The sequence below is a fragment of the Hetaerina americana genome, unplaced genomic scaffold, assembly GCF_022747635.1.
Source record: "Hetaerina americana unplaced genomic scaffold, ioHetAmer1.1.p SCAF_69, whole genome shotgun sequence".
NCBI classification, from domain to species: domain Eukaryota; kingdom Metazoa; phylum Arthropoda; class Insecta; order Odonata; family Calopterygidae; genus Hetaerina; species Hetaerina americana.
Window position 1 is genome coordinate 1,391,738 of NW_027287305.1, and position 15,049 is coordinate 1,406,786.

A 15,049-nucleotide genomic window follows, 5' to 3' on the forward strand; every position below is an offset into this window, starting at 1 on the left:
GAATGAAGGACAGAGGGAGGCAGTGGAGTTTGCTAGTGGATGGGGAGAATGAAACACGCATACACACAAGTTCGCTTTTCCCCTTTCTTTCTTCGACGGAATGGCCGGGATAGAATCGTATTCGTAATGGCAATGAAGTGGTAGTCGTTCTTTTATGTGTCACACACAAGGAAGAATTATGCAGAAATAAGATCAAAGAGACCTGATTTTTAACCATCCTCGTTGATTTAACGTATTTCAGAAATATAAATGAGCCAATTTTGAATTATATTTTTCTTTATAAAATTTTAATCATTTATTTTTTATTTATCATTGACGTCACGGGTTAACCGTCACTCGTGTTTCCTTTCCGTAATTTTTCGCTTTTTTCAGGGATAAATAAAACGAATGAATGACCCCGTCACCACTTCAAAGAGACGGTCGGCCGGGATCCCCTGTGATCTTATCCCCTTTGTCGCCCTCCAACTCTTCGTCTCGTCCGTTAGAGTGCCTTCGGATTAATCCCGTTAATGTAGCCTCGACGAGGGGAATCGTAGAGCTTTCACGTCTGGGGTTATTGCGAGGATTCGCGGAAACCCTGGACTTGCACACATGAGTAACGATACCAATAAGAGCGGAAACTTCGGTGTTGATAGAAAAACACGTGAGCGTTGCCATGCACGTCAGAATCTTCATGCGTAAACCTCCTCAGTCTACGTGGTTAGCGTTTTCAACAAATCGAGGATTTGTTGAAAAACCAACAACCAATTGCAACAATTTTTTGCGAGGACTGCAGGTTGTGCATAGAATATTTTGAGGCAACCCCAGTAAAGTGTGATTTTTTTATTGAATATGTGAATTTACTTGATGAAAATAAAAGTATTTAAAACTTTTAACCTTTGCACTCTTGCCCTAAACAATTAAAAAGATTTTCTTTTTACGAAAAATATTTTTGATTCAGTCTTTGCCAAGTAATAACTTCTAATCTTAGAAGTCTTAGACACACAACCAAGGATGAAAACGTGTTGAAAATTGCTAAACGAACCACTCTTTACACATGTTTGGTTTAGCAGGACTATTCAAACAACCTCTTATATAAGTTTGGATTGAATGACTCAAAACACCGACAAATTAAATAAAACATTTAAGATTTTTATAAACTCGGTGAGTGTACTAGAACCTTATTCAGAAAGAAGATTAGTCATGCTCAGCGTAATGATAACATATCTATATATTATTATATACATATGTGTATTTAATTTTTACATCCAAGCAGTGACTGTGAATGCAAAACTCTTATATTTTTTAGCTTGCCTGGTTCAATATTGCTAAATACACCACGCATTACATATTCAACAAAGTTAAGCCTGTAAACATCGAATACCAGAAAGTTTTAGCCTGACAATATCGAAAATATACCAATCTCCCTCACCTAAAATCACCGCCATTAAGTTGAAAATCACGCATGCGTTAAATATTCACTCCTTCACTTTGTGCACGAGAAGATTACCGGGTTCTGATTAATTTTTTCCCGAGTGCACAAGAGAGCGGATGTCCGTAGGGCGAGTATCCGCGAGACGTTTAACTTCCGTCCCTCGAGCTCTTTGTTTGCTAAGGACGACGGAAAAAGGTGCTTCGGTGAGGGTGGGGAAACACCCCCCCCTCCCGCGACCCAGGTTCTCCCTCTCGTTGCCCTTCGTCGTCCCTCGGTAAGACAGGGTGCGCGTGTGTCGTAAGGGGTATTTGGGAAGGGCAATTTAACGAAAGGGTCCTTCAGCATGGGCAAAGGGTTTTCGCGCGGGGCCCAAAGGGGTTTGTGTACAGAGAGGGAGACGCAAGGGAACCCTCAATCGGGTGAGCGGTGGCGTAGGATGTTGGCAAACAACTCTGGTAGTTGGATGGGACAGGAGGAAATTGGCCAAAAGCCACCCGCGGCGGCGGCGGGAGAAAAGTTGAGCAACCGGGGTTAATTAATTGCCCAATACACTGAGAAATTAATTCTTTTGCGAAATTATTTTCGCCACCTTCCGTTTCTCTTCTCGTCTCGTCGGCGTAATTTCCAGAGGCTTCCTCTATTCAACTGTCTTGGACGGAGGGAACCTTGGGATTGATGGAAGCATGTGTGATACTGATGTCGCTACGCCGTCTAATCCCACGGCGCAAAAAAACGTAAAGGGAAGTTTACATCAGTGATTAAGGTAACAGTTTCATCACACGTGGAGAGAGAGAGAGCGAGGAAGCAAATGAAACACGGCGTTTACCACCAAGTAAGGCACGTATTATTCTTAAAACCCGGACTAACGAGGATATTAATCAAACGAATAGAGCATATTGACACGAGAATATCTGTAATTAAAACAAGTAGCATTAAAAGAGTTATTACGTTGGGGATGAAATATATACCTGTAATTGGCTACGCATTGCTACCATTAATAATTAGGAACCCACCGGCTAACAGCAGGTTTTTGATGGATCCTGGGACTAAATACTACGGTGCTCCGTAATCCTAACTCATCTACATATACATCTACATGATAACCCGCAAACCGCCGCGGGGGCGTGTTATCTCCACCCGTAAAAGAGGATAAAACCAGATGCAAACCCACACCCAAAGAGGCGTATATAAACCATAAACAGAGTAATCAACCCGAAGGTCGGTTTAGTAGGTGACGATAGAATTCACCCAATACTAAGCCCTATACGGCGTGTGAAATTCACACATCAGGATAGGGGGGGGCAGTTCCTTTCCATGTGCCGGTTATGGTTACTCAGGAAGATCTGGCACCTGAAAAATCACATAGCTTGGGTGAAGCTGAGAGTGCTTAGAGAGGCTTGGAGGGTGTCCAGAGGGTGACCGGAGGGCCCAGGAATTGAACTCGGGTCCTTCGGTCAGTAGTCCAACGCTATACCCCTGGACTACCGTGACCTAAAAAGGCATATATATTCATACGAAAACCTTTTTTAACGTACACGCATGTAAATACAATGATTATCGACTAACAGACGCATGCACGTACAAATGTAGTAAAAATCCATCCAATAACGTGGCAAATTAGAATTGAAAAGTAAGAAGGTGAAATTCTACTATCACGTGGACATGTAACTCATGGTCTCCACTCTCAGAGACAGTTAAGGAATGTAAGACACCGCAACAGGCAGGCAGCGAATACGTCTCCTTACAGAGATAGACAGACAAGTGATGGAAGAAGAAACTTGAAAACAAACAAAGAAAGGCAAGCAATACTGTAACGAGCAATACATTATTTAATGGCAGCACCGTGCGTTTATGCAAGAAGGGATTTGCCAACAAAACACACGAGATTAGTGAAAGTGCATGTATTTGAGTAGAATTAATAGACGCTGTTGGTAGCTAGTTGGATTTTTGCTATCTCTTACACTGCAGTTGCTATCCCGTATTCTTCGTAGGAAGGAGTCCTTGAGTCTGCTAGTACTGGTATCTATTTCCCAAAATTTATACACATGATCCAAGCGACAAATGTATGCTGAAGTGCGAATAATTTGCGAGATCTCGGCACTGAAACATGCGCCTCTGAATTTATTTAAAAGTTTAACTTAGAATTCTTTCTTTTAACGATTCCCACCCCTACTCCATAAGCATTTCAGTGATGCTTTTCGTTTTATCGTAAGAGTTTTCAACGAAACGGGCTGCCCGGCGTTGAACCTTCTCAATTTCCCGAATGAGAATTTTTTCAGTCGGATCCCATACACTACTTGCATATTCTAAATGAGGCCTTACAAGAGCGTAATAGCAACATTACTTGACCTTGGAGTCACTCCTGCCAACAGTGTGTCTAATGAATCCCAATTTTTCATATGCTTGCCCGCAGATTTAACGTATGTGGGTGTCCCAAGTTAAGTCATTAGTGATTGACACATATAGGTATTTTACCGCATCAATTACTTCTAGGTTTACTGCAGCTAGTTTGCAAACAAATCCCGTTGATCTTTGTAAGAAATTTGCCACCGAAAATTTGTTATGGTTTAATGACAACCCCCAATATGTACACCATTTCGAAATGCAATAAAAATCCTTTGCTATTATGAGGCGATTCTCAACCTCAGATAATAATCATAATATCTGCAAACCCATACTATGGAAACTCAATCATTAGCCCTGTATACCCTCCACCTGTCTTTTTTCTATCTAATAGGTCAATTCGTTTCCTCCCTCTACCTCACTTAGCCAGCAATCTCCCCTCTATCTTCTCCAGCATCCCACTGTCTATTCTCCGTATCTCTTGCCTTCAACCTCTTCGAATTTCTCTAAACAGCGGCCTTGCTTTCCTTAATATGCCTTACCCATTTGTTTTCCTTTCCGTCGATTTAAATATTCCCTTCCTTCTTCACATTCACGTCTCGAAAAATCTCCAATCTACATTCATCCTCTTTCTCCAACGACCACATTTTAGATCCATTTAAAACTAAGCTCCGTATTAAAGTTTTCACTAGTCTTTTCTACACATATATACTTGAGGAAGAAATACTAAGGTGAGTCTCCGTCAGGGTACTCTCATTTCCACATGTCTGCTGGCAGTCACCGTTCTGCCGAGATTTGAGGAACAGTGAAACTTTTCATTTTTATGGTACGGAATGGATAGCGGATACTGCACTTGCGATAGTTTTACGTCACTTAAAGAGGTCAGAGTGTCTGTCAGTTCTCGAATGGTGACATAACGTACGTTCTACTTTTCACCAATTATCTAATCAATTGTGGATGAATGTAGACTTTTGGGGCTGTTTGTGCGCCCATAATTTTATTTTTTTTAAATATGGGTCATATAGTTGTTACCCTGCCGGCTGTACCTATTGAAGCTGATTGTTGAATTTCAATTTAAATATAAATTTAAAAATACAGCTCCGAGTTGATATTATATAGCTAGGAGAGACTAAAATAATTGTCTAACTATTTTTTGTTAATTATGCAGTGCCGATCAAAAACCTACCACGTGGATGTCAAATGCTATTAATTTACATAATAAGTAAAATGAATACTCTATGCATATAAATGTATCTCGGAAGAGTTTTGGGCCAAAATGGTCAAAGTAGTAGGGACATTAGTAGAAGAATTGCGTAAGGCAAAGAAGCTTTATCAAGAGGAGAATTGATGACAGGGGTGTTGAGTAAGGATATTAAGAAAAAACTCGTTCAAATTTTGATATGGAGCGTAGTCATACAGGTATACGGCACGGAAACATGGTCATTGAAGCAGAATGAAAGGAGTAGATTGGAGGCTTTTGAAATGTGGGTGTAGCGGATGGATGAGGTAGGATGGCAGATGGTAGGTAAGGTAGATGGCAAGTAAAACAAATGAATAGTTAGTATGGTGAGCGAGGAGAGGGGGTTGTTGGGAGAAACCAAAAGGTGACAGGAAAAATGAATGCAAAGCATATTGATTGGCAGTGGCATGTTGAAGACTGTGGTATGGAGGAGAATGTTATGAAAACGAGGAAGTGGCAGAAATTGGATAGGAATGTTGGACGGAATGAAGGAAGGAAGGAAATATATGCGGAATTAAAGAGGGGATTATTTTAGAGTAGGATGTATGTTTTCTTTTTGCTAGGAGAGACAATGCAACAATTTCAGAGCGTAAAAATCATTCGCCTTGACTGGGATTCGAACCCAGATCCCTCAATATCCGGTCGAGTGCTTTATCCACTTAAGCTACCGAGGCGTCCTCTTAAACTCTGAAATTTTGGGTCTTTTAAAGGAACAAGATGTTGTGACGAAAGTCTTGACTTGACTTGAAAGACAACATCTTGTTCCTCGGTAGCTTAAGTGGCTAAAGCACTCGACCGGATATTGAGGGATCTGGGTTCGAATCCCAGTCAAGGTGAATGATTTTTACGCTCTGAAATTGTTGCATTGAAATGCATATTAGCGGATGACTCCGTTAAAAGTTACTTTTGCGGCATCTCCCGCAGTTTCTTTGGAATTTGTAGGAGAGACAAGATAACTATTTGGTAGTTGTTTCCAACCAAAACCTACCTTAACCAGTTGATTACCTATCATAATAATAATTATATAAATAAATTTACCTATTCTGGTAGATTTTATCCTACAGATAAGCGAGTTACTCTTCTCCTCGTCCGTTTTTTAAACCATTGCTTCGAATTTTTAGTATGTCATTGTTGCGATATTTGTTATGCCGTTTGGGCGTTATTGGCCCCAATAAAAATCACCTGGTGGATTCTTATCTCTCGGCACTTCAGTGTCCGTTCGGCGTTAATACCTACCTTCCGTCAAGAGCCTTCAAGCGTTCCGAACGCAGGTGTCCGTTCATTATCGGTTTGACCGCGCGCGGAAGCCATTCCATTGTGCATCCAAGAACCGAAGGAGATTCCGTTCCCACTTCAATGGGCATAAGCTATGAACGCGGATTCCCAGTCGAAATATACAAAAGACGCCGCTCGGATTTTGAAAGCGCACTTGTTAACATGCGCAATGCAAATGTCAGCGCTTTAATTGACGTGCCGTTCAATTTTCTAACTGATGGAATTCCGCTTGGAATGATATGCGAGGTTATGGCCAAACCGTAATGTATTCGTCTTATGTGCTGCGGTGGGACAATACGTATTTCGCTCTTCAACTGTACTCCTAAAAAAAACTCACGCACACTCTTACGCGCGAACATTGTTGTCAGACCTTCTGTCGGCGCTAAGTGCTTGTCTTTTTTTACACGCCGTTACCCGTTTAAGAAAATTTGACGGTCTATTTAGCGCAAGCATTTCATCTAAAAAGTGCCGGCACATCAGCGTTAAAGGGATTATTGCGCGTAAATTTGAATTGGATTTAAATATAAAGGTATATATTGGCATATTTTTTTCCTTCTTCTCTCGCAGGTGTTTCCGTTGCAGTTTTCTTCAGGTCGTTAACCTCCGTTTTCTCACAGTCTAAGTATGGGTAGTGTCGGAATCATTCCTGATCCTGATCACACTTAAGTGATCAGAGGGACCCAGGGAGACCAGGGGTTGTCTTTCATGTTCCAGAAATATACTATATATCCACGAACTTGGATGCTAATTGACACATAAAAAAGTGATGGACATTAATTTTTAAACACTTATCAAGTCTACTCAGTACAGGGAACATGTTACGGAACAATTTAGATCCATTGTTTTAAGGAATAATAGACATTTACTTACAAATTCTAAGAAAAATACTAACCGCTTGTCTTAATCACTTTTAAAATATGTTTCCGCGGGGATTCAATTTAAAATCTAGACTGTCGTGATTCGCTTAACTCTTAGCTACTTCTTCACACTCTACGACGGTGGCAGTTTTTAATATTGGCGGTTTATCAATCATTATTCGGATATTTGTCAGTCCCAAGATTGGTTTATTATTAGGATCTACCTTATAATAAATAATATTAATATATTTTTACCCCCAAAAAAAAAATACAATGTAAAAAATTACAATTTGAACTCATTTCTGCGGAAATCCAGTGCATTGGCTAATTTACCAACCGGATTCCCTAAGGTTTTCATTAGAGCCACGAATTGAAAATTAATATAATCCCAAAGAAATGACAACCATAACACAAAATAATCCGTTAACCCCAAACTAAAAATTTGGATGACTCATTCTCAAGCTTTGAATACTTTCTACCTTCCTTAATGAGATCGAGAAAACCATTTCCTATGTCAACCTCGCATTCCCAGAAATAAATAAATAAATAAATATATATATATATATATATATATATATATATATATATATATATATATATATATATAACCGTGAGTGTGTAAGAATTATTTTCCCATAGAGTCATTGCCACGCAATTTTTCAGATTAATTTGGAGAATCTGCTCCTGGAACCAAGGCATATTAAAATATAGTATCCCTGGTTCCCCATCGTCTTTCAGGGGACCAGTACTACTCTAATACTTTACTTCCTTGGCACCAGATTTCCTTCTTTGTAATCAATAACCTCTTCTCAGCGCTACTCGCATAAAGTGGGGGCGCACAAATTGTTTCCCATCCGAAAAATTAGACCCACGGACGAGAGCCGATAAGGCATGAACAACGCTCATTAAAATCTAGTCTGGTTTAATTAGTCCGAATCCTTCACAATATATTTTCAACTCCCTTTGATTCAACTTTAATTGGCGCGGCGTGAAATAATTTATAGAAGAATCTCTTTCGCGAGAGGGATTCCTTTGAAATAAGACGTCTCTTTTGGGAGGAAGCCGAGTTATTTTTTGTTGAAGCAAATTAATATATAATATGACTCAATTAGAACGGTACATTTATTTTTCTCGAGACGTGGAGACTGAAATGAAGGGTAAGGAAATAATGGCATTAACATTGGAATACATTGCGTGGGTATATTTCCTTATTCTAGAATATAACATGAGCATCTGACCGGACGAAAACTAAAATCTTTTTCTGTTGAAGAGAGAAGCTGAAGGCAAAATTCAAGAAAGGAAACAAAATCAAGTGGAATTTTAAAGTACCTGGGTAACATTATAACTTGAAATGTAAAACGTTTGACCGACACCAAGTAAAGAATAGCTCAAACTAAGAAGGCGTTCATGAGGAAGGGGCTACTACTCTGTTGAAAGAATATCCGAGGTTGCCACACATGGAAGCAGTGCGTGAAAAGGTTAGTATTGAACATATGGGGGATACTAAAATCCGAATGTTAAAAGGACAGATAAAATGAGGGACGAGGAAGTATGAAGAATGGCTGCCGAGGAAAGGATCATATAGAAAGAAATTTACGGCCAAGAAAAACTAGATGGATTGGCTATAAATTGAGGTAAAATGGAATATTTAAAAACGTATTAGAAGGAAAAATTGAAAGGAAAGATGTACCGCAAAGGAAGAACAAGAGAAATTTAAGGGTATTAAAAATATTTAACGTAAAAACTGAATGGAGTAGAATTACATCTTCATTTACATAGTATACCTCAAGCCGCCGCAAAGGCGTATGGCGAGGGCTGTTAGTTTACCACCCGTAATTAAGAATAAAAGCGTATGCAAACCTCACAAATTCATGCCAATTTAGGGCTGCAGTAAATAAATATTTATATATTAATCCTGATTTTAATGCTAGTCTCTTTCCCTCACGTACCTCGACTAATGGGAAAAATTCTTTCTTCCTTACATTCCGTTATATCCTTATTACGGGGAGATATTTACCTTCCAAACAATCGCTTTCGTATTCATCTACTAATATCTTGCAAGACTCCACTAGATTGTGTGGCAGTGGGTGATTTCACCGCAGGCATCCAATATCAACATTGTTTTTATTCAGGGTTAGTTATGAATAGCAATTTTAAATTATTCCGATCGTGCAGATGTTTTTTTTACAACAGCTTACATACACTATGGCAATGAAGTGGAAAATACTCTTATAGGCATTCTAGTCAAGACACTAGCAAGGCGAAGAGTAAAATATGTGTTGTATAAAATAAAGCCCACACACTAGTGTAATCATCATGAACAAATAATTTTTTTCTTAACTGCATAAATTTCAGTTATTTTAATTATTTATCGTTCGTGGGGGAAAAATGAAAAATCTTAAATATGTCGGTTCTACGTTTGATCTCTCTGTTATAATTTTCGTGATCCCTTCTACCGTAGTAAGACGATGTAAGCCTTACATTTGCAATTTCATCGTTAAAGAGACATCCTTGTAATTGATGAAAGATATTTAATCCATAATATAACCTTCAATCTGCGATTCCCAGCTTATTTCCGCAAATAATCATAGTTATGCGAAAAATTTTATCGCAATAAACGTTAACAAAACAGTTCTTCTAAGCTATACGTGAAGTAATGCGTCTAATAATCTAACTTCATGAGGATCCCATAAAGTAACAGCAAAATGATTAAGCAAATCTTAATATTTTTTGCTATCTCCAAGCATTCCACAGAGGTGTATTCCCCCAATAAGGTTGCCAGTGACACCGAAATATTTTTATTGAGAATACGTTTATATTTTCGTTACTTTTGAATCGGTATGCAGTCGGGTCAAAAATGTTCCTATTCCAAAAACTCATCAATAAATTCCCCTTTAGCTTTAATTCTATTGTCTCTTTTCGCACCTTGGAAGATCACCACACCAGATGTGGAACTAGCGTTAGAGATAGTCGGGGCCAGTTAATGCAATTCACTGAAAGGGGATCTCAGAGGATCAGGAGAAGGCAGATGAGGAAGGGTTTCAGTGGGATTTATCACCTCCACAAACCCCTTCACTCTGCCAACTTGAGTCATGGCGTCGAGAGAGCAGGGTGACAGAGATGACGACCGATCTCGTTAGTCGGGTGCGAACGATAATAAGATTAATCTCATTATCCACGTTTCCATGCGTTGAGGGCGTAACAAGACTCCTTTATATTTCAATCTCTCCTATGCCTCATAGAGACACTCAGCAGAAAAGAATTTTGGCAGGAAATAGCCTTCATTTATAGAAATATTTTGAATTAAAATAACGGCTATAATTTCACTATTTGGAATATTAATAGGGACAGGCGGTAACAGAAGACTAATTTAAACTGACTAATTTAAACTAGGAGCTATGAAAAATCTGATGAGCAGTTACCAAGCAATGGTTGCCAATAAACACTTCTGTACTAGGAAGATATACACATGTACAAGATTTTCATGAATATATATATATATATATATATATATATATATATATATATATATATATATATAATAGTAACTCTTAAAAGGACACTCACATTGTAGGTTGTTTAAGCTTTCGGCCTTATTCGAGGCCTTCTTCAAATAAGACCTCAAGTGAGACAAGCAGTCATACTTGAAGAAGGCTTCAGAGAAGGCCAAAAGCTTAAACAATCTACAATGTGAGTGTCCTTTTAATTGTAACTATTTTATTTGTGTTCTATTATGCCGTCCAAATATTATACTGCTTGTGTGAGTGTTTCTATATCATCGATATATATATATATATATATATATATATATATATATATATATATATATATATATATATATATATTATATATATATAAAATAAAGCCCACTCACTAGTTTATTATAATGAAAATTAATTGTTTTCTTTGCTGCATACTTTTCTGTTATGCTAATTATTTATCGTTCCGTGGGGGAAAATGGCATCATATATATATATATATATATATATATATACACACACGATGAAAATGTATTTATATGTCTTATGCCCTTGTCGAAGGAACCTCAGATATCAGTTCCCGTGGAGAGAGTTGTCATTGAAAGTATGCTTCGAGGTGCTAACGAGCTCTCGCTCCATCGCCGCCTTCCTCTGCGCTCACCGACCGAACACGACACGCGGGGATTCGTGCCCATTCAAGAAGATCGACGCACCTTCGGACACCCACGGACATCCGCCCTAACCATCTTCTCCCCCATCGCCTCTCCCACCTCCTCCCCAGACCAACACCCCAGACTCCCCAATCCGTTGGAAGGTTTTTAATGGCGCCCCCCCCCCCGAGCATCCTCGCCTCTCGCCAACCAGAATAGGCCGGCCGCTCTCTGGAGGGCGAGCGAAATCCTTTTAACGACGGCATCCCTTCCCCACCTCCCCTCACCTCCTCGTTCGGTCCTTTTCATTCATATTCCTTCTTCCACCGACCCCTCCCTCTTCTACACTCAGGAAAAAAGGAGCGGCTTTATGAGGGCGACTGGTACTTGATTCAACAACGTTTCAGCACTATTTAAATGTACCCCTTATTTCGGTCTATGTATGCATAAGTAATATTCTAATTGGACCAATAAATAATAGTAGAATACTTTGAAACATGGTCCTGAAGAGGAGAATGCTGATGATTAAATGGACAGACAAAGTAAGGAACGAGGAAGTATATAGAAGACTAAAAGAGAAAATGATCTCACGTGGAGCATTCTACGGCGAAAGAAGAACAAAATGGAATAGACATACCTTGAGGTACTGTCGATTAGGGAGAAACATAACAGAAGGGAAAAACTGAATGGAAGATCCCGTTATGGAAGACCAACAGACAAGTATTAGAACAAAATTAAGGAGGACGTAAAAGAGAGAAGAAAAGAAGGCTGCAGCAAACCAAACTTAGGATTGAAATACTGATTATGATATATCAGTTCAAATCCTCTCTACCCATACACTTTTAAGTTATGACAGCGACCCAAATGAGGAGTTTTAAAACAAATAATGAACACCAACCACTTGGATAGGAATTTCCTTGAAATTCCTCTATTAATACTGTAGAAAGAACTAAGAATCGAATATTTTTACGTGGATTGATTCTTTTATGTACAGTTATAACACGAAAGTAATTGGTGAGTTCCTGGAATAAACATTGATTATCATACACACTTATTATTTTCTCGTAAAATATTTTACAAATCAACAACTCACCATTGCGCATGCTGTTAGGGGGCTGGTAGGTCAAAAGCCATTTTAGTAATCTCCATCTACATGGCAATCTTCAATTTACCAGTAGGGAGTGTGGCAGGGGGTGATACAAAGTCAGGCATGTAGCATCAAAAAATAAGCGTTTATTAATTATTAGGTATCAAAAATGTTTTCAGATGATTCATAGCATACATATGTTATGACTCATCAGAACAGGAGAGACATTAAAATAAAAACTACACTGTAATGTGAAAGAATCATGAGAAATGTTAAAAAAAAACATCTTCTTTAGAGATAGGCGCGACGGCCATATTGTTGGAAAAAGTGACCGAGCTCCATTTATGTGGGTGGTCGTCATAAATTTTAATGGACCCTCAATTTAAACGTCATGGCATCTTTCTACTTTATTTTGACGGATAATTTTTTTGAGATGTGGGAATGGAGAAATGGACGGCAAGGGAAACAAACGAAGGTATACGATATACTGAGCGTGTTGTCGGGGGAGGTGAGGGGATTGTTGGGAGAAATCCAAAAGAGATAGTAGAGATGGATGCGAACCATTTTGATTGAGGTTGGGATGTTGAAGACTGAGATAGAAGGGGAATGTTATGCAAGCGAGAAAGGGGCAGGTATAGGATGTTGGGCGAAATGAAGGGTAAGTACAGGAATATACGCGACACTGAAGAAGGGTTTATTGCAGTGTGGGATATCATGTTTATATCTAGTTGGGTGATCACAGGAAATGTAGCGATGTTCATACAGTGTACATCTAAAACATACCTTGAATGGAAGACTAACACTAATAATGAGGAGGTAAATCAAAATGACTGGCGTAGACGAAGCAATTGGAAAATGTAGGCGCTCTAAAAAGCACAATATGCGGGTCGCTTCAAGAACTCAAGAACTGAATCTTGTCTAGCACAGAGAGAAGAAGTTCCATGGATATAATAATATTACTCATCAGTCATTTGTGCACTTTTCCGCCATATTTAAACGCGACTATATAAGTGTGATCATGGAGTTGAAATGGAATATAATTGCCAAATTTTAAGGAAATCATACCTTCTTTGTCTTGGTCCTCCCTTGTAAGAGAGATTTAATAAAAACAAATGGGATTTTAAAGTATAGAGATTAGGCAGTTGGATTGTGATAACTGGAGCGCATCCCAGGATGTGATATGCCGGCCAGGGTTTGAATGTAAAATGTAACACTGCAAGATTTGAATCGGTCCAAAAGTTCTGTTTACAAAAATTGTTCACTTACCTCAGCATCTGTATAAAATATATGTTCCATGGCTGTCGTGAAGTCAAGACTCAAAAACCATATAGATTATCGAACAAGTTGTTTTTTTAGTTCTCGATAGCCTCTCTTTGGAGTTTGAAATTTGAATATGCAGCATTTTAATGCACCAAACATTAGATTTCCTTCTTGGTTTTCATCATAACCCTTTTTCTTCCGTTACCCTTAATGAACAAATGTAATTAAACATGATTACAATTGTTTCCCCTCCCTATAAGAACTATCCTCAACCTAAACTCGCCGGGTAACGATGGAAGTACTTACACTGTAATCGTAACTATACGCTTATAAATCAAACAGCCAACAAGGATAAATCGCTACATTCATCAAGGCTGAATTGTTGGGGAAAATCCCAAAATGCTGGCTGGCTATCATACTGGATATATCAAAATTGGATTGACGGAATTACTTTTCCAGAGGTGGGTACAGTAATGTTCGATCCATCTCATTATTGATGGGTAACACCCCACGTTCATATTGTTTCCGTCAGTACTTGGTTCGGAGCAATAGACTACATTGAAGAGTAAACGCGCCGCTCAACAATGAAGACGAAATTAAAAGAGTGTGTGTTCATGAATCTAATCAATTATCTCGAGCATTGCTGCCCAGTTTTAATTCTACAACGTGTAAATGAAACCTGAAGGTTTAAGTACGTACAACTTTGAAAAAATACATTCACACCAACAATATCGGCGATAAGACACGACGAGTCGTCTTCGTGAAACGTAAAAAATTCCATCTCTTCTTGGACCAGAGGAAATAAAAAGAACGTAAGGTGAGGAAAGGGGATAAGGAAGGGAGAGACGTCTCCCGAGAGAATGGTGAGGAGAAAGGCCTAGAGGGGGGTCGGGAGGGTGAAAGACGAACGGAAGGAGTCTTACGAAGTCATCATCTTGCCTGCGGTGGCCATTCCCTCCGCCCAACCCGAACACACGCACACCCATTCACTCCGTCACTCCCCGGCCCCTCCCCCTCACCCCATTTGGCTTCTCCTTCCATCCGAAACCGCGACCACTTGCAGCAGCACCAGCCATCCACATCTTCACCCATTCCCCTTCTCGCACTCCTCCGCCCCCCCCACTGTGGGAGAGCCCTCGGCGCATGGTGTATATTGAGACGTTGTGCGGGGAACGAAGGACCTTTGAATAAGAACCTCCAACATCTCCACACGCTCTTCTGTGTTTACAAGAATTACGGGAAGAGCTCAAACGTGACGAACGGCTGCGGTGATTTGACGCGTATAGCAGCCGAGGATTGTAAAGACGACATTTTCCACATTCCAACTAAGAAATTACGGTGGAATATTTTTGACACATTTAATGATTCATACAGAAGGTATAAATTCCTAGGTCCCTCACACAACTTCCTTACCTGAAAGGAATAGCAAACACGACGCAAGACA